The sequence below is a fragment of the Humulus lupulus genome, chromosome 1, assembly GCF_963169125.1.
Source record: "Humulus lupulus chromosome 1, drHumLupu1.1, whole genome shotgun sequence".
Classification (NCBI taxonomy): Eukaryota; Viridiplantae; Streptophyta; class Magnoliopsida; order Rosales; family Cannabaceae; genus Humulus; species Humulus lupulus.
The window spans coordinates 17,808,667-17,831,828 of record NC_084793.1 but is presented as its reverse complement, the minus strand read 5'-3'; positions in this window follow the sequence as shown (position 1 = coordinate 17,831,828).

The window sequence follows — 23,162 nt, the reverse complement described above, 5'->3', positions numbered from 1 at the left end:
ATCCGGAGCAGCCGCGGGTCCCTCCGGCCAAGGTAATCCTTACTTATTTAAGAATGTAGATAGGGCCACTGCAGACCCCCGGCTGGTTAGGTTCAATCCTAGGCAGCTCGTCCATCGTCACCCGAGGAATCCGGACCTGGACACGCTCTTGCTCCATTGTGTTGACCGGCTTGTGCTGGATCACCAAGAGAGTCGGCCTAGGGGTACCGTAGCAGTAGATAACACCTTAGCTTTTAGGTCGATCCTTTTTGAGGAGTATGGGACCAACTTACGCACGTGGCCGGCGCTCCAGAGGGGCATCTATGCTCCGGGGATTATGCAGTATGTAGAAGAGTCCAGCCCCGAGTCGGAACCTGACCTAGAACCTGCGCCAGTTCGTGAGATAATCGTCTTAGACTCTTCCAGTTCGGGGGGTAGGGCTCCCTTAGTATTCGCTTACTCATTGCCTTTAAACCTTTTGCCTCTATTTCTGCATGATTGCTACCTTGTAATAACCATGTTTTTGTTCTTGGCAGAAGAGATGTCTCAGCCCAGAGGTAATCTGCGGGGCGTGGTCTTCGGCGGGAACCCCCCAGCGGGGCCAAGGTTGAAAAGGCTTCGAGAGTCCAAGGGCCCGGTTGGGACCTCCACCAAATCCCCGGCTAAGGAGAAGGAGAAAGCCCCTCCATCCCAGGTCGCGGGGGCGATCCTTCCTGTTGCCAGGACAGGGCCCATGCCCCCGCCACCCCAACGATCTCCATTAGCCGCCCAGGACGGGGTAATAGAGATCGGGAATCCGGCCGCGGCAGCCCCGGATGTGCGTATCCCGGTCGATCCCCAGGATCTGGAGAAGATGCCAGAAGCATTCCGGGGGATGGTGTATGAGTCGGCTAGCTATGCCGTCATCCACTTCTACAAGCTCAGGGAGAGGGAGCTCCGGGCCATCGAAACAACGAGCCCGGTCCGAGTTATGGAGTCTTCGATGGACATGACCCTAACGGTAAACTGCCCCATTCTTTTAGATCTTTAACACTTACACGCCGCCTTTTTTCTTTCAGTTAGTTAATTTGTCCTTCCTTTCTTGCAGGGCATTGCTGCCACATACAGAGGCATCGCTAGGACCAAGGCCCAGCTCGAGGGTGTGGAGGCTGAGCGCCAGACCGCCCTCCAGGAGGCTTAGGAGGCGAAAGACGCGCTAGCGGCCTCTAAAGCCAAGCTAGAGAAGATCCGCTCCAAGAACCGAGAGCTTAAAAACTCCCTGGCCGCATCGCGGACAGATCTCGAGGTAGCGAAGACCGAGGCCCAGGCCGCCATGGAAGCCGAACGGGCCGTCTCGGAGCAGTCCTTGCAAGACCTGTTCTATCATTGCTGGTCCCACAACCCGGATGCGGACTTTTCTTTCATGCCGCCGGACCTCTGGGCGGTTTTGCTGCCGAAGCTCCAAGCCTGCCTAAATAAAGAGGTACCTCCCTCGGATGCTGGAGAGGCCCCTGTCACGGCGGAGCAGGACGAGACCGCGACCTCCAAAGGGCCAACTGGTGGGGCTTAGGATACTTCTCTTTGGGCATTTTGAACTATTTTATTTTCCGTTGTACTTTTTCATGAGGTGTTTCCACCTTGAGACAATTTGCTCAACAACTTTAACATATATATATATATATTTTTATGCTTTTGGCTACAATTCATCTCTTCATTTTTATGAATTTAGTTCGGGTTAACCGTTATTTATATCCCGGGCTTTTAAAGAAGAGCCACGATCAAAATTAAAGTTAACCCAAACCAGGAACTTATTTTGAAAACTTAGTTCGCGTCAACTTTTATCCATATCCCGGGCTCTTTAAAGAAGAACCGCAGTCAATAAATTTTAGTTAACTTCTAAGTTTTATGACCTGGTTAAAACCAGGAACTTATTTTGAAAACTTAGTTCGCGTCAACTTTTATCCATATCCCGGGCTCTTTAAAGAAGAACCGCGGTCAATAAATTTTAGTTAACTTCTAAGTTTTATGACCTGGTTAAAACCAGGATAGGGCTTAGTTTGTGATAACTCTTATCCATGGATAAAAATTAACACCTAAGTCGCTAAGGAGACCTGGTTATATCCAGGTACCATATGCCCCCCAAGTAACTGGGAAATGGTCTTTCATGGTTACTTTAAAATCACACTTGCAAATAAAGAGAAACATTTTATTTTTATTTATACATGGAAAGTGACCTCCTAGGCCTTACAAGTGGCTCATTGATAGTATTTCTTTAGGTGGATGGCATTCCATGTCTGCGGGACCGCCCCTCCACCAAGCCGAGCTAACTTATAAGTTCCCTCTTTGATGACTTCGATGACCTAGTATGGTCCTTCCCAGTTTGGTCCCAAAACCCCATCTTTGGGATCTTTCCCGGCCAGGAAAACTCTCCTTAGGACCAAATCGCCGACGCTAAAGGCACGTCTTTTGACCTTAGTGTTGAAGTAGCGAGTGATCTTCTGTTGATAATGGGCGAGCTGGAGTTGTGAATCTTCTCGCCTTTCATCCACTAAGTCTAGGGAATGGCATAGGAGCTCGTAGTTCCTGTCTTGGTCGTAGTGCTGGACCCTATGTGACAGAACTTTAACCTCCACGGGGAGGACTGATTCACTCCCAAAGGTTAGGGAGAAAGGCGTGTGACCCGTGGGAGTCCGATGTGAGGTCCGGTATGCCCACAAGACTTGGGGGAGCTGTTCGGGCCAGATCCCCTTTGCCTCATCTAGCCTTTTCTTGAGGCTCGCCTTCAGAGTTTTGTTGACAGCCTCGACCTGGCCGTTCGCCTGGGGATAGGCCACGGATGAGAAGCTTTTCACAATTCCGTGCCTTTCGCAAAATTCGGTGAACAGATCGCTGTCAAATTGAGTTCCGTTATCGGAGACGATTTTCTTAGGTAGGCCAAATTGACATATGATGCTTTTAACCACGAAGTCTAACACCTTTTTCGATGTTATTGTCGCCAACGGCTCTGCCTCGGCCCATTTGGTGAAGTAGTCAATGGCTACTACGGCGTAACGGACCCCGCCCTTTCCGGTAGGCAGGGCGCCTACTAGATCTATCCCCCAAACGGCAAATGGCCAGGGAGACGAAATCATTTTTAGCTCGACCGGAGGAGCTCGGGCAACCGCAGCGAATCGCTGACACTTGTCGCACCTTTTTACATATGAGATCGAGTCTTTGGACAAAGTCGGCCAGTAATAACCTTGCCTGAGAACCTTAAAAGCCAGGCTTTGCCCCCCAGTGTGGTCTCCATAGAATCCTTCATGAACTTCTTGCAGGATGGCCTTCGCTTTACTTGGAAGAACGCACCGGAGGAGAGGTAGGGAATGCCCACGTCGGTACAACACCCCTTCGACTAGCGTATATCTCGGAGCATGATAAAGGACTCGCCGTGCGTCGTTGCGCCCTTCGGGTAACTTGCCCTCAACGAGATACTCAATAATGGGAGTCATCCAGGTCAGCCTGATGTCAATCATTTCAATTTCTGCCCAATCCTCGTCTATGCTAGGATTCTCCAAGAACTCAACTGGCACCAACCCTAGGGATTCTGTCTCGCCCGAGGCGGCGAGCTTGGCGAGAGCATCTGCGTTGGCGTTCTGCTCCCGAGGTATCTGCTCGATTGACCCTCGCCCAAACGCAGACAGTTCGGACTTTACTTTTGCCAAATAGGCGGCCATCTTGGGTCCCCGCGCCTGATATTTGCCTAGAACCTGATTCACCCCGAGCTGGGAGTCGCTGAAGCATTGGACAGAGCTCGCCTTTAGCTCACTAGCTATCCTAAGTCCAGCCAACAAAGCCTCGTACTCTGCCTCGTTGTTAGACGCCTTGAACCCGAACCTTAGCGCCGAGTGGAATCTATGTCCCTTTGGGGATATCAGAATGATTCCGGCCCCGGAGCCGTTCTCGTTAGATGAGCCATCAACGAAGATCTTCCACGACGAGTGGGGAGAGGCGACCTAAGGTGAGTCTCCTGATGGAATCTCCTGGAATCCCGTGCATTCTGCCACGAAGTCGGCCAAGGCCTGACTTTTTATGGTAGTTCGGGGAGTATAGAAAATCTCGAACTGACTGAGTTCGACCGCCCACTTTAACAAGCGTCCCGATGCTTCAGGCTTTTGCAAAACCTGCCTTAAAGGCTGATCGGTCATGATGTGTATAGAGTGGGACTGGAAGTATGGCCTGAGCTTTCGCGAGGCCGTGATTAGGCAGAACGCCATTTTCTCCATCATTGGATATCTTGATTCAGCTCCGAGGAGTCTCTTGCTGATGTAATAGACCGGTTTCTGAGCCTGGTCCTCTTCTCGCACCAGAACGGCACTAGCTGCGTCCTCAGTGACGGCCATGTAGAGGAAAATAGGTTCTCCTACCTTGGGTTTTGATAGCACATGCAGTTCAGCCAAATGCGCTTTCAGGTCGAGGAATGCGCTTTCGCACTCCACTGTCCATTCGAATTTCTTGTTTCCCCGGAGCAGGTTGTAGAAGGGTAGACACTTATCGGTCGACTTGGAGACGAACCGGTTCAGTGCTGCCACTCTTCCTGTGAGGCCTTGGACGTCTTTCCGCGACCTGGGGGAAGGAAGCTCGAGTAGTGACCTGATCTTGTCAGGGTTTGCCTCGATTCCTCGGGTATTGACTATGAAACCCAAGAATTTCCCCGATGCAACACCGAAAGTGCACTTCTGAGGATTGAGCCTCATGCCATATTCACGCAGTATGTTAAAACATTCTTCCAGGTCGGCAACGTGGTTGCTGGCAATTTTTGACTTGACAAGCATATCATCGACGTACACTTCCATGTTTTTCCCGATCTGGTCCGCGAACATTCTGTTCACTAGCCTTTGGTAGGTAGCTCCGGCATTCTTCAGACCAAACGGCATGACCTTATAACAATAGACATTAGTCGGGGTCATGAAGCTGGTATGCTCCTGGTCTGCCGGATTCATCGCGATCTGATTGTAACCTGAGTACGCGTCCAAGAAGGACATGAGCTCGTGCCCCGCCGTGGCATCCACCAATTGATCGATCCTTGGCAATGGAAAGCAATCCTTGGGGCAGGCTTTATTCAGGTCGGAGAAGTCAATACAGGTCCGCCACTTCCCGTTGGGCTTTGGAACTAGCACGGGATTGGCGACCCAAATTGGAAACTTGGCTTCACGAATAAAGCCACACTTTTTGAGCCGGGCCACCTCTTCTTCGAGGGCTTCGGCTCGGGTTGTTCCCAGACGCCTCTGTTTTTGAGACTTGGCAGGGACGCTTTTATCCAGGTGGAGCGTGTGCATGATGATGCTCGGGCTGATTCCTATCATGTCCTCATGCGACCATGCGAATACGTCTAGGTTCTTCTGCAGAAACGTAGTCAGCTCCGCCTTTCTTTTATCGCAGAGGTTCTTTCTGAGCTTAACCGTCCGTGATGGATTTTTTTTATCGATGCTCACCTCCTCGAGCTCCTCAATAGCTTGTAGCTCGGACCTGTCCTCGCCTACACGGGGGTCAATATCCTCACTCAGGGCGGGCTTTTCGTCTTCGGAAATCTGAGGTTTTTCAATCTCAGGAGCCGCCTTGGGTCCTTGAGATTCCTCTTCATCCTGAATGGCCATCGTCACTTGCCCGGGTTTAGATTTTCCCTTCATGGAAATGCTGTAGCATTCCCTGGCAGCGAGCTGATCGCCCTTGATAGTACAGACCCCTGTTGAAGTAGGGAACTTCATGGCGAGGTGCCGGATGGAAGTGATAGCCTCGAAGGCTATGAGCGTAGGTCGGCCCAAAATGGCATTGTAGGCAGCGGAGCATTCAATGACCACGGATTCGAGTAGTTTGGACACTGTCCGAGACTCCTCTCCTAGGGTGATCACCAGCTCGATTGTCCCTATCGCTGCTGATCCTTCTCCTGAAAAACCATATAGCATCATCGAGGTTGCCTTAAGCTCAGCAACAGTCAGACCCATTTTTTCTAAGGTGGATCGGAATAGGAGGTTCACCGAGCTCCCATTGTCCACCAACACTCTCCTTACTTTCCGGTTGGCGAGCTGGACTGCTACGACCAAGGAATCGTTATGAGGGAATTGGACATGGCCTGCGTCCTCCTCCGTGAAAGTTATCAGTTGTTTCTCTAATCGTTGCTGTTTTGATTGACGCTGTTCCGGGGCGAACTCCGCTCCGTTGTGGGCCTTTAATTCATTCACATACCTCTTCTGGGCGCCCCTACTCGTGCCGGCCATGTGTGGTCCTCTAGATATGGTGGATATCTCTCCCTCGACCACGGGGGGAAGGACGTCCTGATCTGCCTGACGCCCGGGCTGACTGGCTGGGACCTCCGGAACGGGTCGACTTGCCGGGACCCGGTTCCGCGAGTACTGCGCCAATGGACCTGCTCGGATGAGAGTCTCGATTTCATCTTTGAGGTGCCTGCAGTCGTCGGTATTGTGCCCGACGTCATTATGAAAACAGCAGAATTTGGAAGCGTCTCTCCTTCCCTTAGGGTGCTTCAATGGCTCCGGCCTCTTCCAGGGGACCCGAGTAGCGTTGGCCAGGAAAATATTTTCCCTGGTCTGGGTGAGCTCGGCATAGGTTGTGAACACGGGCTTGAACTTATCCACAGACTTATTCTTCTTCTGGCCGTGTTGGTTGTTTTCACCATGTCCTTTTCTTTTGCTACCACCGGGCTGGTTATTCTGTGCGACGTCGGGAGTCGCCACTACGATCTCCGTCTCCGTCCCAGCAGTCTTCTCGGGGACCTGGCTGGTCCCGGCGGCCGAAGCTTCAGCTTCTTCCAAGTTTATCCACTCTTGGGCTCTGTTAAGGAATTCGCTAACCGAGCTGACTCCCCTCCTTTGAATATCTTTCCACAGGTCTCCGCCGACTAGGATCCCGATCCTCATGGCCATTAGTTTGGAGCTATCGTCAGCATCCCTTGCTCGAGCAGCGACATTTGCAAATCTGCTCAAGTAGGCTTTCAACGTCTCATCGGGCTTCTGCCTCACGTTAGCTAAAGAATCGGCCTGGACCCGGGCGGCCTGAGAGGCGCGGAATGCCCTCTTGAAATCCGCCGAGAAGGTCTTCCAGGAGCTGATTGACTGCCTTTTACTCTACTTGAACCACTGCCTGGCAGGTCCAATCAGGGTGGAGGGAAAGATCAAGCAACGCAGCTCTGGGCCGATGTTATGGGCCATCATTAGGGTGTTGAACATCCCTAAGTGGTCAGACGGGTCTCCATCCCCGTTGAACTTTGACAGGTGGGGCATACGAAAACCAGAAGGGTATGCCGTTGCTGCTATATTGGGGGCGAAGAGTTCCATCTCGTCCCCTGAATCATATTCGTCTTTTTCTTTTTCCGATAGGAGCTTTTTCATCAGCTCCTCCATCTGAGTTAGGCGCTCTAGGGTTTTGTCCTGAGATCCTGGGTTATTCCGGGGCTGTTCAACAGCTCCGGTCCCGTTGTACATATTAGGTGGGTTGTTGCCCCTCCTATCTTGAGATAGGTTATTTGGGACATTTCCACCGTTACGTACTTCGGATCGGACCCCCACCGAGCGGGCCTGGTTACCATCCCTAACTCGATCCTCTCTGTGAGAATTGAGGCGATCTCGAAGGTCGCCTCCCTGGGTAGTATGGTGACTTTGTGCCGAACTTAGTCGCTGGCGCAGGTCTCCTCCCGAGAGATCACTCCGTCCACTACCGGTCCAGTGACTCCTGTTGGACAGGCTCGGGGTGCGTCTTTGGCGGCTATGACCTGATCCTTCCTCCGGCACCCCGCCGCGCCAGGAGGGTCCAGCTGACGGCGGGCCTCTCCTGCTATTTCCGTAGGTTGGGATATATCGGACGGGCTGAGGAGATGGATATCTGATGGGAGAAGGAGGATGCCTGACCGGGGAGGCGATCCTAGTGCCGTCCGGACGGACTAAATTTGGTGGGGGCCTCTCGGCCCTGCCAGCTTGCTGGTCCCGCGCTGGGCGAGCTGGACGAGGAACTGGACGTCCTTCGGGGACGGGCTGACGTCTCTGGCCTTCCTCGGCCCTTCTTCGGGAATTTCCTCGATCTCTTCTGGGCGTTCTCGAGGAAGGCTGAGAGCTAGGGGTCGATGTCCTAACCGAACGGCAGTACTGCTGCTGTCCGGTTCGAGGCATTTCCCTGAGGTTTGCCTCCTGATGGTGTGATGAAGGGGTGGAGTTGGCTGCAGGAAGTCTACCCGAACGGCTATGCCTGGACCGATTACTCCGGCGAGACTTAGGAGCCTCGCCTTGCCTCTCTCCAACGTTACCGTTGGTTGTGAGAGGGGGTAGTCGGCTCAGAATATCCTGGATTTGCTGACCAGCTGCTGCTAACTGGCTCCTCAGCTGAACATTCTCCATCTCCACCGCAGAATAATAACATGGATTCAGATTAGGCGGCCGGGGCGCTGAACTACCAGTGTCGTCTTGGCCCGCCGGCTGCTTTCCCGGCCTCTGCTGGACTTCAGGAGCTTGCTCATCAGGGATGGCAACCTGGTGGGCCTCCTGCCCATCATGCTGTTCTGTCTCGTTACCATGCCTGGATCGAGTGGTCACCATAGTTGGATGTCTGCGGTAGTACTAATCGAACTTGCTCTCAATGACAGCACCAAACTGTTGACGCGGTTCTTCGGCAACAGGTAATTAAGAGAATAAGAGAAAGAGATTAGCACTCAAGGTAGAACCGTCACAGATATGAAATCTTATATATGAACTAGGTGACTCAAGACACGTTTTTAAGTGGTTCAAAGGTTAAAATCCTTCTACTCCACTAGTCAATATTATTCATCCTCTCTGGGTATTTGGTTTACAAAGTATATAGTCCTTCAAAGACTATTTTTTCCAACCCCTATCAACTCCCAGGGTCTCCATATTTATAGGAGAAGGCACCTGGAAGTTGGTAGGGAGGTCATCCCGTGACCTTACCATTTGTCATATCCACTATGTGGCATTCATGATTAATTCCTAAACCTGACACATAAGTGTGGTCTAATCAGCATGGAAGGATATAATGGGCCGCACGGCCCAACCCATCCGTGGGTGTCTGACACGCACGTTCCTACTGCGTGTCCGAGAAGTCAAGGGGATATCAGACACGTGATGTCAGATATATGCACGTTTATCTTGCGTGCGTTGATTTCATAAAGGCTCAGAGCTTCCTGGGCTCCTCGCGACACGAACAGCTCGTATTCCGAGCTGTTCTCCTGGCGTGGCCTTCAGATGCCCCTCTCGAGTTGAGAAGATCCGCCCTGGAAATAGGATCTTCGTCCTGTGGGCACCTCGGACTAAACCTGATTAGTCCGAGGCTCGTCCTGCTAATCAGCCCGTGGGAAAATCAGGGCGTACATATATATTTTTGAAAAAATCATAACAAATGTTTTAGTTTAATTTTTCTTTTAATATATTTACGTCATTCTTTTATATATAATATTATTTATTTATTTAAATTTATATTATAATGATGCAAATTTAATAAAAACAATTAATAAATTCAAAAAATAAAATTAAACAAACGTACATTGTACGTTGTTTGTTCATAGTATAAACAATAAAGTCAATCACTAAGGGGCTGATTGGTAGTTAATTCAAAAATATAATTTTAGAAAATTATTTTCAAATCAAATAATTTGAAAATATTGAATTTAAAAATAAATTATAAATTTTGAGATCTTGAATGGTTTGGTGTTTTTTAAATTTAAAATTCATAGAATAGAAAGGAAACAATACTTTGTTATTTTCTCTTTTGCTGAAGGATTTTAACTCAATTTTCAAAAATAGTTTTTTTTATTTTCTAAAACAAGTGTGTCAATTAAGTTTTTATTGGAGTTTTCATTTTTTAAGTTCTAAAAATGAAAAAATCCACTACCAATCAACCTTAACTTTTCTTTATTGTTTTATATTTATTTGAAAATAAACATTAAATTATTAAAAGAAGAAAAAATATTATAAAGTATCGAACACTAAAACGGTCCCTTGAAAAATAATAAGAAAATACTTATAAATGAGTAAGAGAAAATATCAAAGATTTGGAAAAATTATAATTTTATAAAGTTGACATGGTAAACAAAAAGACCATATAAGTGATGACCTTTCCATTTATTGTTAATTGTGGATTATCCTCTCGCATTTGAATTTTTTTCACCAATGTTTATATTTTCTCTAATTATTGCCATAATTAGAATTTTAAAGAATAGAAATTTATGAGTACATATTTGTTAATTCATGAGTAGTTGTTACAAATTACAAGGCATCACATCTATAAATGATGTATCTAGAATGATAAACAAAAAATTTATAATGTCCCTCAAATTAAACATCTATTCAGATTTTCTACATACTATTCAAAGAAAAAAATATTTTTCATGCAAGTAAATTAAAGTTTAAATATATATTTATATAAGCAGATGTTTCTAATCAGGTCTTCAAATTTTATTTTGTATTACTTTAATCTTCAAATTTATGTATCACATAGGTCAAATCGTTGTAAAATAATTTTCAAAATATAAGGTAAAAAACGATTTATGATCGAATTAATTACAAAAAAACTAGTTAGGTCATAAATTGTTTTCAACTGGGTAATATATCATTTTCTGCTACACGTTCTGAAAATGTCTTCCAACATAAATAATTTATGTTATACACATTTAGTAAGTTTTGGGATCCTATAAATGATGATACAAAATAAAATTTGAGTACTAAGGTGATACTTTAAAAAAAATTGTTGATATATATCCTATTTTTGTTTATAAAAGAAAAAAAAAAAGTGATCTTCTATAAATCAACCAACCCCAATCAAATGCCAAATTCAAGGGAGATATCTTGGCCACCAAACTTGATTCTCTTCTATAAACAATGCATGTTTTACCAAAGTATAAAACAAGTAATTCGAATTATTACAAACACGGACAATGCTTCTAACAATTAATAGTTCCCAATTTAAAAAGAGGATCCATAACAATTCCTTTTGTTGTTGATGCTAATGATTACAATGAAACAATCAGATTCTACAATAATATCCCAATAACCAAAAATTAAATTAACTTAACCAAAAGTTTATAAAAAATAAAATAAAATAAAAATGTGAGTGTTGACCCACGATTTGGCCAACTGACACGGAGTCAAGATATGAATGATATGGACAGATATAAAGAAAGTAATATAATGACGAAAGTAAAGGAAACACAATAATTTATAGTGGTTCGGCCCCAGGATCTGGTAATGACCTACGTCCACTTAGAATTATATTGATATGAAATCAGAAGTATGATCAGAGAACTTGGGTTCAATGAGTTTCAACACTTCTCACAAAACAATACAAATTTTCTAGAAGAAATTCTATATCTCTGTGATTCAACTGCCCCCCAAAAGTCCCTTCCCATGAGCCATCCCTTGCTATTTATAGGCTCATGGAGGGTTGCCCAATATTGTTACAGATATTATCCCCCGAATCATGGGATATTCAGAAGATTGCATGAGATAAATTCGGGATTCATAAGATCTTCCCATAAATATTGCTTTGTTACGGAACCATCGACCAGTCTGTCGCGAGTAAGGCGGGCTTATCTTACATCTGATGTGTCTCCTGATCGATACTCTAGCAGATGCTTCCAGACATTAGCCACGTGTCAAGAAATGCTTCGCCACGTCACGAATGCTATTTTACTGGATAACATTTGCCCCCCAAAGATTATTTACTACGATCAGTAAATAAACTTTGAACGAATGACTCTTCGGTAACCCCTCCTGACGTGTCAGAGCCCTTCGTGCGTCTTCGAAAAAAGCAAACCACTCCTGTCTAGTCAGGGCTTTTCAGTTTCCCAGAAACAATTTCGACGGCCATCACGTTTCCCCATACTTCGAAAAAGGAAAACTAATGATCACGCCTTTTGAATATCAAAGACAAACTTATATAAGATTACTTGAGCCACTTCTTTCCTTTTCACACACGCCACCTCTCTGCCGAAAACCCTAAAAACCAGAGCTTTACTTTCTCCGGCGAACTTTCCTTTGTGCTGTCTAGGCTCAGACGGTGGGCTCATTGACTCCCGAAGCTCTCACTTCCATCTTCACGTCCATTTTCCTTGGTAAGCTATTTTGAAACTCCATGCTTCTAACTTTTCGTGGTGCATGTTTTTAAATGGTGTACTGTTTGAGTCTCTTGGTTTCTGGTTTTTTAAACGCCTGTAGATAGGATATTTTTGTAGGCAAAGTAGGCTTATGAGTAGGTTTAAAACCCAGGATCAGTGCTTTTTAGGACGTAGGATCGAAGTAGTATTTCGATTTTTAAGCCAGTTAGAAATAATTTTTCCCGCCGTAAGGGGAGTCGAAAAAGCTTTTCAGGAAAACTTTTCACTTTCACCCTTTGATCCATTTTTTAAACTGTTTGCACAGAAAGACTTAGCTTTTTGTTAGAATGCTGTTATATAAAGGCTTAGCTTTTATACTCGACCAGCGTTATTCTAAAAGCCTTCTAGACTCCTCTGACCTCGCCTCCCCATTCTTCTGTTTGCAGATTTTAATGCCAGATTTGTGGGGAGGTGAGAGACCCATCGACGACGACCTCCTCGCCCAACTGCTCGAGGGAGAAGAACAACCAGCCGACCGCATCTACCAGATACCTTTCTCACGAGCCTCTTCCAGACCGCACTCTTTACCTCCAATGGCCCGTTCAAAATCCTCTGGCAAGAAAAGGCCAGAATCTGACAGTAACCCTTCTTCTTCTGCCCAGCCTGACTCGCAGGCGGGGGCTCCCTCGACCAGTGGTCGAGAGAATCTTGTTCCTGACCCTAATATCCAAACTAGGGCTCGTCCTCGTCATCGGAATCCACCTGATGTCAAGTGGTACACTCCCCCAGCCAGTTCGATGACCCCTCGGATGGTCGCCAACTGCTTCAGAAAATACCCCCTAACGGGGGTAACCATCACACGTCCTACTGCGGAGCAGAGGGCTAACCGTCCAGGAGGAGCAAACAGCGCTTGGTCCCGGTATCACATTGAAGTGGGGGCTTATCTCCCCCTTCATCCTTTCTTTGTGGGGGTGGCCAATTATTTCGGCGTCGCTCCCTTTCAAATAACCCCTAACGGATATAGGATGTTGGCTGCACTCTATGTCCTGTACAAACTTAACAAATGGCCAGAACCTTCACCTCATGAGGTTAACTACCTCTTTGACCTCAAGTCCAATCCTCAACATAACGGGACGGGGTTTTTTCACTTCTGTCACCAGGAAACCGGCCAGACGTTTTTGAGTGGCACTACCCATATATCGAACGTGGGGCATTACAACAAGGAGTACTTCTTTACTCCGGATATATCCAGTAACAACTTGGCCTTCGCGAGAGGAGGTACAAATTTGTCTTTGTCTTGGTCGATACTTTATCATAGAGTATTCCCTTTCGTTGTCTCTCAAACTTGTTCTGCTTTTCAGGCCCTTGGTTTCGTCCGACCCCGACATCAGACATGGTGTCGAGGTCTAACACCCTGGCCAAGATGTCTGCTGCAGCCAAATGTGTCAAAACTCTGACACTAGAAAAGAACATGAGGTCTCCTGGCCTTCTGGCTCCTCGCCATGAAAATAGAGGGTCCGTGGCGGACGAACCCACTGCCGAGGGGGTTCCTGAGCAGCAATCTCCTGTGCCCTCTCCAAGGAGGAGGCCAACAGGAGTTACGATCAGGGAACCCACGGGCGGCCCTTCTGTAGAAAGGCCTTCTGCTCCCCAAGGCAAGGGGAAAGAAAAGGCCACAGAGCCTGTTGTTGACTTGGAAGAATCTTCTGATGACAATGGTAACGTAATTTCGCTTTTAAATGGTTTGCCAATCCCTTGTCACATGTTTGACGGGGATGGCAACTTTACATATGCTCCAAATCTAGGGCCAAACTTCTTCATGCCAGAAAATGAGTATATGATTAATAGAGTCAATAGTATAGCGACCAGTAGTTGTAGCTCGGGTATTCACTTTATTATCTTCTTTCTGTTGTATTACTTACTTTCACCTTTTTCTTCCCTTACTAACCTCTTGTGCTTATCTTCATGCAGATATGTCGACTCCCAATATTTTTGACATGTACCAGGCCGAAGAGGAAGAGGAAGTCCCTCAACTTCAACGGTGGTCAAAGAAACGGACTGGGGAAACCAGTCAAGGTCCTTCGGCTAAGAAGAATCGACCAGAAGACCTTCCTCAGGGTACACCAACTGGGCAAAGTCCTGTGCCAACTGGGCGAACTCCCACTCCGCCTCCAGCTCCTTCTGAACAGCAAAACACCCCTGCTCGGTCTAACCCTTCACCTGCGCCTGCTAGGGGGCAGCTTTCTCGTGAAGAGGCCCATGAGGCCAGGCTCGTGAGCCGTACCATCCGATCCGCCAAGGATCGAATTGAACGCATAGGCAAAGGTGAGCGTGTTGGGGCCGCCATGATCCAAGCTGAAGAGCTACCAGTCGATCAGATCCTGAACAGGGCTCTGAACGAGATCTCCAGCGTAAGTAATTCGTTATTCCTCGAGTCTTTGTCTTTTCAGCCCTCGTGATAAGTCTTGACTTCTTTTTCTTTCGTTTACAGGCCTTACTTTCTGCCATCACTGCTCGTACCCGAGCCCAGGCCTATTATGAGCAGATTGAGGCTAAAGTTCTTGAGAAACATCAGGTGAAGGCGGCCGAGGAACTTTCGACTGCTGAGGCCAAACATGCTAAGGAGTTGGAGACGGTGGTCCGAGAGAGGGATGCAGTGGTAACCAAACTGTCCGCGGTTGAAGCTGTAAAAGATGCAGCGGTTAAGCTGAGGGAAGAGTACCGGTCGTACAACAAAACTCATCTCCGCGAAATCAAGCATCTGGAGGGGGTAGTCAAGTCTAAGGACGAGACTATTGCCACTCTCGAGGGCAAGGTGCAGCAATTGGAGCTTGACAACTCCAAGAATCTGGAAAAGTACAAAAGGACGACACTCCGATGTTTCTACAACTTCTGGAAACACAATCAGGGTGCTGACTTTAGCTACCTTTCAGAGGAAGTCAGAGCTGCGGAGTTGGCCCGGTGCGCTGCTCAACTGGCTGAAGAAGAGGCAAGAGCTGCGACTCCTGCAACCCCAAGCGCTGTTGGTTTGGAAGAAGAAACCATCGAGGAAGTGACTGACCAGGTTGTGGCCCAGGACCCTCCTGCCCCCCATGCTTCTTAATTTAATATTAACTATATTTCTTTTTTGAACATGTGACCCACGGGTCGTGATGTAAAGACAATAGTTTCTTTTTAATTTTGCTGCACGGGCAGTAAATCTTTTTGTTTGAACAGTTACATCTAAGCAGCAATGCTTGCGGTGTAAAAGCTTAACTCTTGGTGCTATAATATTTTTACTTATTATAACGTTTATCCGTATGACCGAACTTAGCATAGTACTGATTTATCAAAACATATATTTTGAAAAAATACTCTAAGTACTTGAAGCATGCTTTCACTCATTTTGTTCATGTGTTTACATACCTTGAGAGTATGCTTTGCTATCGGTGTGCCTTATATGCCCCCCAAGTGATCGAGGAGCTTTAGGTCCTTGGTCACTTGCCTTGACCATGGCCTGTCCGAACATTCCTGTTCGTGCGGAAAAATGATACTTGTAATACAGCAAAACAACACACGTAATGAACAAATACTTGCAAATGTAAATTCACAAAGGTTGACAAGAACGACTGGCTGAGCACAGTCCCTTATAATTTCGTATTAAAAATAGACTAATCATGTCTTTACGAATGATTCTGAAACAGAATCTTACATATACGAGCAGTTAGCCATACATCGTGGCTAACCCTCTTTGCAAAACTTGTAAAAATTAATAGAAAAATTTAAACAAGCCAGTCCTTTAAGAAGGGCTGTTTATTGATAATACTTGCGCAGGTGTTCTCCATTCCAGTAGCGCGGAACGAGATCTCCGTTTAAGCGTGCAAGTTTGTAGGTGCCTGGGTGAAGGACTTCTTCAATCTGGTAAGGTCCTTCCCAGTTAGGTCCGAGCACGCCAGCAGTGGGGTCGCGGGTATTCAAGAAAACTCGTCGTAACACCAAGTCTCCGACGTTGAATCTTCTTTCTTTAACTTTGGAGTTAAAGTACCGGGCGACTTTTTGCTGATAAGCGGCAACTCGGAGTTGAGATTTTTCTCGTATCTCGCTAATTGAGTCTAAGGACTCCAGCATTAGCTGGCTGTTTTGGTCTTGATCGTACGTTAAACGCCGATGTGAAGGGAGATCTATCTCGACAGGTAACATGGCCTCATACCCATAAGCTAAGGAAAATGGGGTACGTCCTGTGGCTGTTCGATGAGATGTTCTATACGACCAGAGGACTTCAGGTAGTTGTTCTGGCCATGCTCCTTTAGCTTCTTCAAGTCTTTTCTTCAGGGTGTCCTTGAGGGTTTTGTTTACAGCTTCGACTTGCCCATTCGCTTGGGGGTGTGCGACTGAAGAAAAGCTCTTAATTATCCCGTGCCTTCCGCAGAAATCGGTGAACAGGTCGCTGTCAAATTGGGTCTCGTTGTCTGAAACTATCTTTCTGGGCAAACCATATCGGCACACAATGTTCTTGATGACAAAGTCGAGAACTTTCTTGGTCGTTATGGTTGCGAGTGGTTCAGCTTCGACCCATTTTGTGAAGTAATCAATTGCCACAACTGCGTACTTTACTCCTCCTTTTCCTGTTGGCAATGATCCAATTAAGTCTATTCCCCATATTGCAAAAGGCCACGGGCTCTGCATCTGCTTTAGCTCGTTTGGAGCTGCTCGTGGGATTTTGGAGAACCTTTGACATTTATCACACCTTCGTACGTACTCCATTGAATCCTCGTTCATCGTTGGCCAAAAATAGCCCTGTCGGAGAATTTTTTTCGCCAAACTTTGCCCCCCAGCGTGATCTCCACAGAAACCTTCATGCACCTCTTTCATGAGTTCCTTAGCTTTTTCTGATGTAATGCACCTGAGCAGTGGCATTGAATATCCTCTTCGGTACATAACACCGTCGAGCAGTATGTACCTAGCAGCTTGGCTTTGCAGAGTTCTGGCCTTGTTTCTATCTGCTGGCAATGTCCCATTTGTCAGATACTCCAGGTAAGGCGCCATCCATGTATCTTCTATTCGAATTTCCATGCTGGCTTCGGCCGCATCAATGCTTGGTTCACTTAATCTCTCTACTGGGACTATGTTCAAGGTGTCAGCATCTTTAGCACTTGCAAGTTTGGCCAAGGCGTCTGCATTCGAATTTTGGTCTCGCGGAATCTGCTGGAGGGTGTACATTGTAAACTGTGCTAGCAAATCTTTTGTTTTGTTAAGGTAGGCCATCATTTTTAACCCTCGCGCCTGATATTCTCCCAGGACCTGATTCACAACCAGCTGAGAGTCGCTGTAAATATCGATCGCTTTTATATTCATATCCCTGGCCATTCTCAGTCCAGCGAGGAGTGCTTCAAATTCCGCTTCATTGTTTGACGCTGCGAAGTCAAACCTGATTGCGCAGTGAAATCGATGCCCTTCGGGCGTTATCAATATCACTCCCGCTCCAGCGTGAGATTCATTAGATGACCCATCCGTGAATAGCTTCCATGAAGGAGTTTTGTCTTGAGGCATGGGCGCTTCAAGCTGTTTGCACAGCTCGTTGCTGGGGAGTTCGGTGAACTCCGCAATAAAATCGGCTAAGGCTTGCCCTTTTATTGCTGCTCGCGGTGAATAAGTTACGTCGAACTGTCCCAATTCGACCGCCCATTTTAACAGTCGTCCAGCCGCCTCAGGTTTTTGGAGGACTTGCCGGAGGGGCTGGTCGGTCAGAACTGTGATAGGATGGGCTTGGAAGTACGGTCGCAACTTTCGGGAGGCTAGAATTAGGCAATATGCTAATCTTTCGATCGGTGGATATTTTAATTCTGCACCGATAAGCCTTTTGATGACGTAGTAAACAGCTTTCTGCACGCCTTCTTCCTCCCGTATCAGTACTGCACTAGCAGCAACTTCGGTAATCGCCAGATAAATATACAAAGTCTCTCCTTCGATTGGTTTAGATAGGATGGGAGGTTGCGACATATGAGCCTTTAATGTCTGGAATGCTTGCTCGCAGTCTTCCGTCCATTCAAACTTCTTATTTCCCCTGAGTAGATTGAAGAATGGAACGCACTTGTCAGTTGATTTTGAGATGAATCTACTAAGGGCAGCTATTCTTCCGGTCAGGCTTTGGACATCCTTGATCTTTCCTGGCGACTTCATATCGATCAGGGCTTTTATCTTGTCGGGGTTGGCCTCGATTCCTCTTGAATTTACTATGAACCCCAAAAACTTCCCCAATCCGACTCCAAAGGAACATTTGAGGGGGTTTAATTTCATCTGATACTTGTTCAGCACGTTAAAGCATTTCTGCAAATCCCTCACATGTCCTTCTGCCTTTTTGGACTTTACGAGCATGTCATCCACATATACCTCCATGCTTATCCCAATTAGCTCTTTGAACATGTGGTTGACCAGTCGTTGGTAAGTTTCACCTGCGTTTTTCAGTCCGAAGGGCATTACTCTGTAACAATACAAGCCCGTATCGGTCTGAAAGCTGGTGTGATCCTCGTCAGGGGGGTGCATGCTGATTTGGTTGTAACCTGAATATGCATCCATGAACGAGAGGATCTCATGTCCTACAGTTGCATCGACTAGCTGGTCGATTCTCGGGAGTGGGAAGCAGTCTTTTAGGCAGGCCTTATTGAGGTCTGTAAAATCCACACAGGTCCGCCACTTGCCGTTTGTCTTGGGACTAGCACCGGATTTGAGACCCAAGACGGATAAAACGCTACCCTGATGAACCCATTTTCTTTAAGTCTTTCGACTTCTTCTTTTAAGGCCTTTGATCTATCTTTATCGAGCAGCCTTCTTTTCTGTTGCACCGGTGGAAAGGCTTTGTTTATGTTCAGGACATGGCTGATTACTGCAGGGTCTATTCCAACCATGTCTTTATGCGACCAAGCGAAAACTTCTTGGTTCTCTTGCAAGAATCTTACCAGTGCCTGCTTTGTGGTAGGTTCTAAATTTTTCCCAACCCTTACGACTCTGGTTGGATCTTTTTCATCGAGTTGGACCTCTTCCAGGTCCTCGATGGGTCCTATATTTTCTTCAAAATCCCCAAAGCGAGGATCCAAATCTATATCCTCACTTTGGGCAACACCCTATTTGGTGACTTTTCCACCTGATTGGGTTTGTCCGTCCTCTGTCATCTGCAATCGTTCTGGGGTTGCGCTCCTCAACGCTCCACTTTTTGCCTTTGTAATTGAGGCGTTGTAACATTCTCTGGCCTCCCTTTGGTTCCCTAAAACGCATCCTACCCCTGCGTCTGTTGGGAACTTCATGGCTAGGTGCCACATGGAGATGATGGCCCTCAGCTCCACCAGTATGGGTCTTCCAATAACGGCATTATATGCTGAAGGACAATCGACCACTACAAAAGTGGTGAGTAGTGTCCTCGAGGCAGGCGCTGTACCTGTTGTTACTGGGAGTTTGATCATCCCGGCTGGTGCGAGTCCTTCTCCAGAGAAGCCGTATATGGTTTGATTGCAGGGCTCCAAGTCTTTCACAGACAATTTCATGCGTTCCAGTGTTGATTTATACAGGATGTTCACTGAACTTCCTGTATCGACCAGTATTCTTTTTACCATCATATTGGCCATCTGGATATCCACGACCAGCGGATCGGAATGTGGGAACCGGACGTGCTGGGCATCGCCCTCAGAGAAGGCTATCCCGTACTCCTCTGAGCGGGCCTTTTTCGGCGCGCGGTCCTCCACAGTCATCATCTCGATGTCCTGGTCGTGGCGTAGAGTTCGAGCATATCGTTCTCTAGCCTTTCCGCTATTTCCTGCGAGGTGTGGGCCTCCACAGATGGTTAAGAGCGTTCCGGCTACGGGGGCAGGCTGTAATGGTGGCGAGCGCTGGCGTGTAGATGTCTGCTCGTTGCCACCTGGAGCTTCTCGTTGGGAAGTTCCCGAGGCCCGTACGTACCTTCTCAAGTGTCCTTGTCTTATAAGGAACTCGATTTCGTCTTTTAACTGGTTGCATTCATTGGTGTCATGTCCGTAGTCGTTATGGTAACGACAAAACTTGGTGGTGTCTCTTTTCGAAATGTCCTTTCGAATGGGCCCTGGTTTCTTGTAAGGCACACTAGAGCTCGTGGCCTGGTAAACCTCTCCTCGAGACTCGATGAGGGCAGTGTAGTTAGTGAACCTAGGTTCATAACGATTACCCTTGGCACGTTTATTGTCGGAGGTGGAGGGCTCGTTATATGGGCGTTTCCCGCCACTTTTGCCATTACCGTTGCCGTTTTTATGGCCTTTGTCGTTGTCATTAGGTTTGGACCCATTGGCCGCTTTGGAAGGTTCGGCGGCCTTTTTTCCCTTGGTCGAGGGTTTCCCATCGTCAGCAATGGCTTCCTCGAGCTTTATGTAACGATCGGCTCGATCCAAGACTTGGGTTGTTTTAACTCCGTCCTTACGAAGACTTTTCCAGAGGGGCGAACGGCGCCTCACTCCCGCGGTTATAGCCATCATTTTTCCTTCGTCTCCAACTGTTTTTGCTCCGGCTGCTGCTCGCATAAAACGTTGGATGTAATCCTTTAGTGATTCCCCGTCCTGCTGGCGGATCTCGACCAGTTGGTTTGCTTCGGTCGGGTGGACACGACCTGCGTAGAACTGTCTGTAGAACTCCCTTACGAACATTTCCCAGGAAACTATGCTTGCCGGTGGGAACTTAAAGAACCATTCCTGCGCGGCTTCAGAAAGTGTTGCAGGGAAGATCCTGCACCGAGCGTCTTCGGACACTTTCTGAATGTCCATTTGGATTTCAAACTTATTCACATGCGAGACGGGATCCCCGTATCCATCAAAGTTCGGGAGAGTAGGCATTTTGAACTTGTTGGGAGTCTCTGCGTTGGCTATTCTTTGGATAAATGGAGTGCCCTTTCTCCTATCGTGGTCGATGTAAGAGGTCCTTCCTCCGACCAGCTGTTGCACAGCCTGATTTAGTGCGTCTATCTGGGCTTGCAACGCAGTAGGAATAGCTGTGGTCTCTGCTGCTGGGGGAATGTTATCGCCATGCTTCTCCCGACGATCATTGAGTATGTCTCTTAAATCTTCTTCTCTTCTCCGTTGCTCGCTACCTCCGAGCCGGTTGAAGACATTATTTTGCCTGGGTTGCCCCCCAACATCTTGTCTATTTGGTTGGTCATCTTGAGGTATTTGGCTCCTGCTTTTACCTCTATTTTCGTTCCTTCCATCAGCATTGCCCTTGCCTGAGTCAGCCTCGTTGTAGCCGTGGCCATCTTTGAATTTTGATTGGCTGTGGTAAGATTGGCTATTCCCTCTATTCCCGTCTCTGGCAGAAGCACCTCGAGCGTTAGAGGGTGGCCTGCGCTGGTCGCGATGTCCCCTTGCATTATCATGCCGTGGGGGTCCACGGACCGCAGAGCCTAACTCCGAGTCCCTCCTGTTACCAGGAGGGTAATGACCTCTGTTTGCTTGGGGTGGCCCATCATTCCCATGGCGTCTAGGACTACGAGGCTGTCGCTCGGCCCTATTCTGCCTTTGCTGTGGGGGATTCCCTCGAGCAGCTTGGGATGGCGGATTTGCCTCGGGGTCCAGTGGGACATTGTCATGGGGCATCTGAGGCTGCTCGGGCCTTTGCGGACTTGAAGGATGGATTGGTGGGCTAGGATTGGGACCCTTCTGAGGTGGCCCATTCTCAGGCTGGTTAGGCTGCGAGGCAGGCGCGGCCGAATTTCTGGCCAACAGCAAGGCCGCTTCAAGGGCTGCCATGGCCTCGGTCTGGCGGCGATCTACCTCTGCTTGTCTCTCGCTCAACTCCGCCCGCTGACGATCAAGTTCCTGCTGCTGCCTTGCCATAGCTTCTGCGGCAGTCTCTTGATTGGCTCTCAGACTAGCCAATTCTTCTTGCAACGCACCCAGGGTGCTCTTCAGCGTCGCGTCGTCCATTTCCTCCTCTTCAAAATCCAGTTGCGGCTCATCTTCCGCCATGCTTGCGGGTGGAGGAGGAGGTGGTGGATTCGATGGTGCAGTGGCGGCAGTTTGGCCAGCTTTCCTTCCTGCTTTCGCCATCGGTTTTCTTAACAGCAATGAATTGTCCTCTCAATGAAAGCACCAGAATGTTGACCCACGATTTGGCCAACTGACACGGAGTCAAGATATGAATGATATGGACAGATATAAAGAAAGTAATATAATGACGAAAGTAAAGGAAACACAACAATTTATAGTGGTTCGGCCCCAGGATCTGGTAATGACCTACGTCCACTTAGAATTATATTGATATGAAATCAGAAGTATGATCAGAGAACTTGGGTTCAATGAGTTTCAACACTTCTCACAAAACAATACAAATTTTCTAGAAGAAATTCTATATCTCTGTGATTCAACTGCCCCCCAAAAGTCCATTCCCATGAGCCATCCCTTGCTATTTATAGGCTCATGGAGGGTTGCCCAATATTGTTACAGATATTATCCCCCGAATCATGGGATATTCAGAAGATTACATGAGATAAATTCGGGATTCATAAGATCTTCCCATAAATATTGCTTTGTTACGGAACCATCGACCAGTCTGTCGCGAGTAAGGCGGGCTTATCTTACATCTGATGTGTCTCCTGATCGATACTCTAGCAGATGCTTCCAGACATTAGCCACGTGTCAAGAAATGCTTCGCCACGTCACGAATGCTATTTTACTGGATAACAGTGAGTGAAATTATTTCCAATGTGAACGAGTAAAAACAACAATAAAAAACATAATTGAAGTTTCATGTGCTAAGTATATATATGGGACAATTATTTTATAGGTGTTTCACTTTAAGCCCTACCGGTAGGGCTTTCAGTGTTTCTTGATCCGTAAATAGTTTTCAGCGCGATTTTTTTTTTATGACCGTGTATATTGTAGCTATTTAGAGCATCCTGCAAATTTTTAGAAAATTTCGAATAATTTACAGTACCGAAAACTAGGTTCAAACATGTTGTTTTCCACTCGCATAAAAAAAATTAGTCACTCGTGCAACAATATGTTTGAACCTAGTTTTCAATACTGTAAACTATTCAGAATTTTCTGCAAAATTTGCAGGATGCTCCAAATAGCTTACAATATACATGGTCATAAAAAAATCGCGCCGAAAAATGTTCACAGGCTAT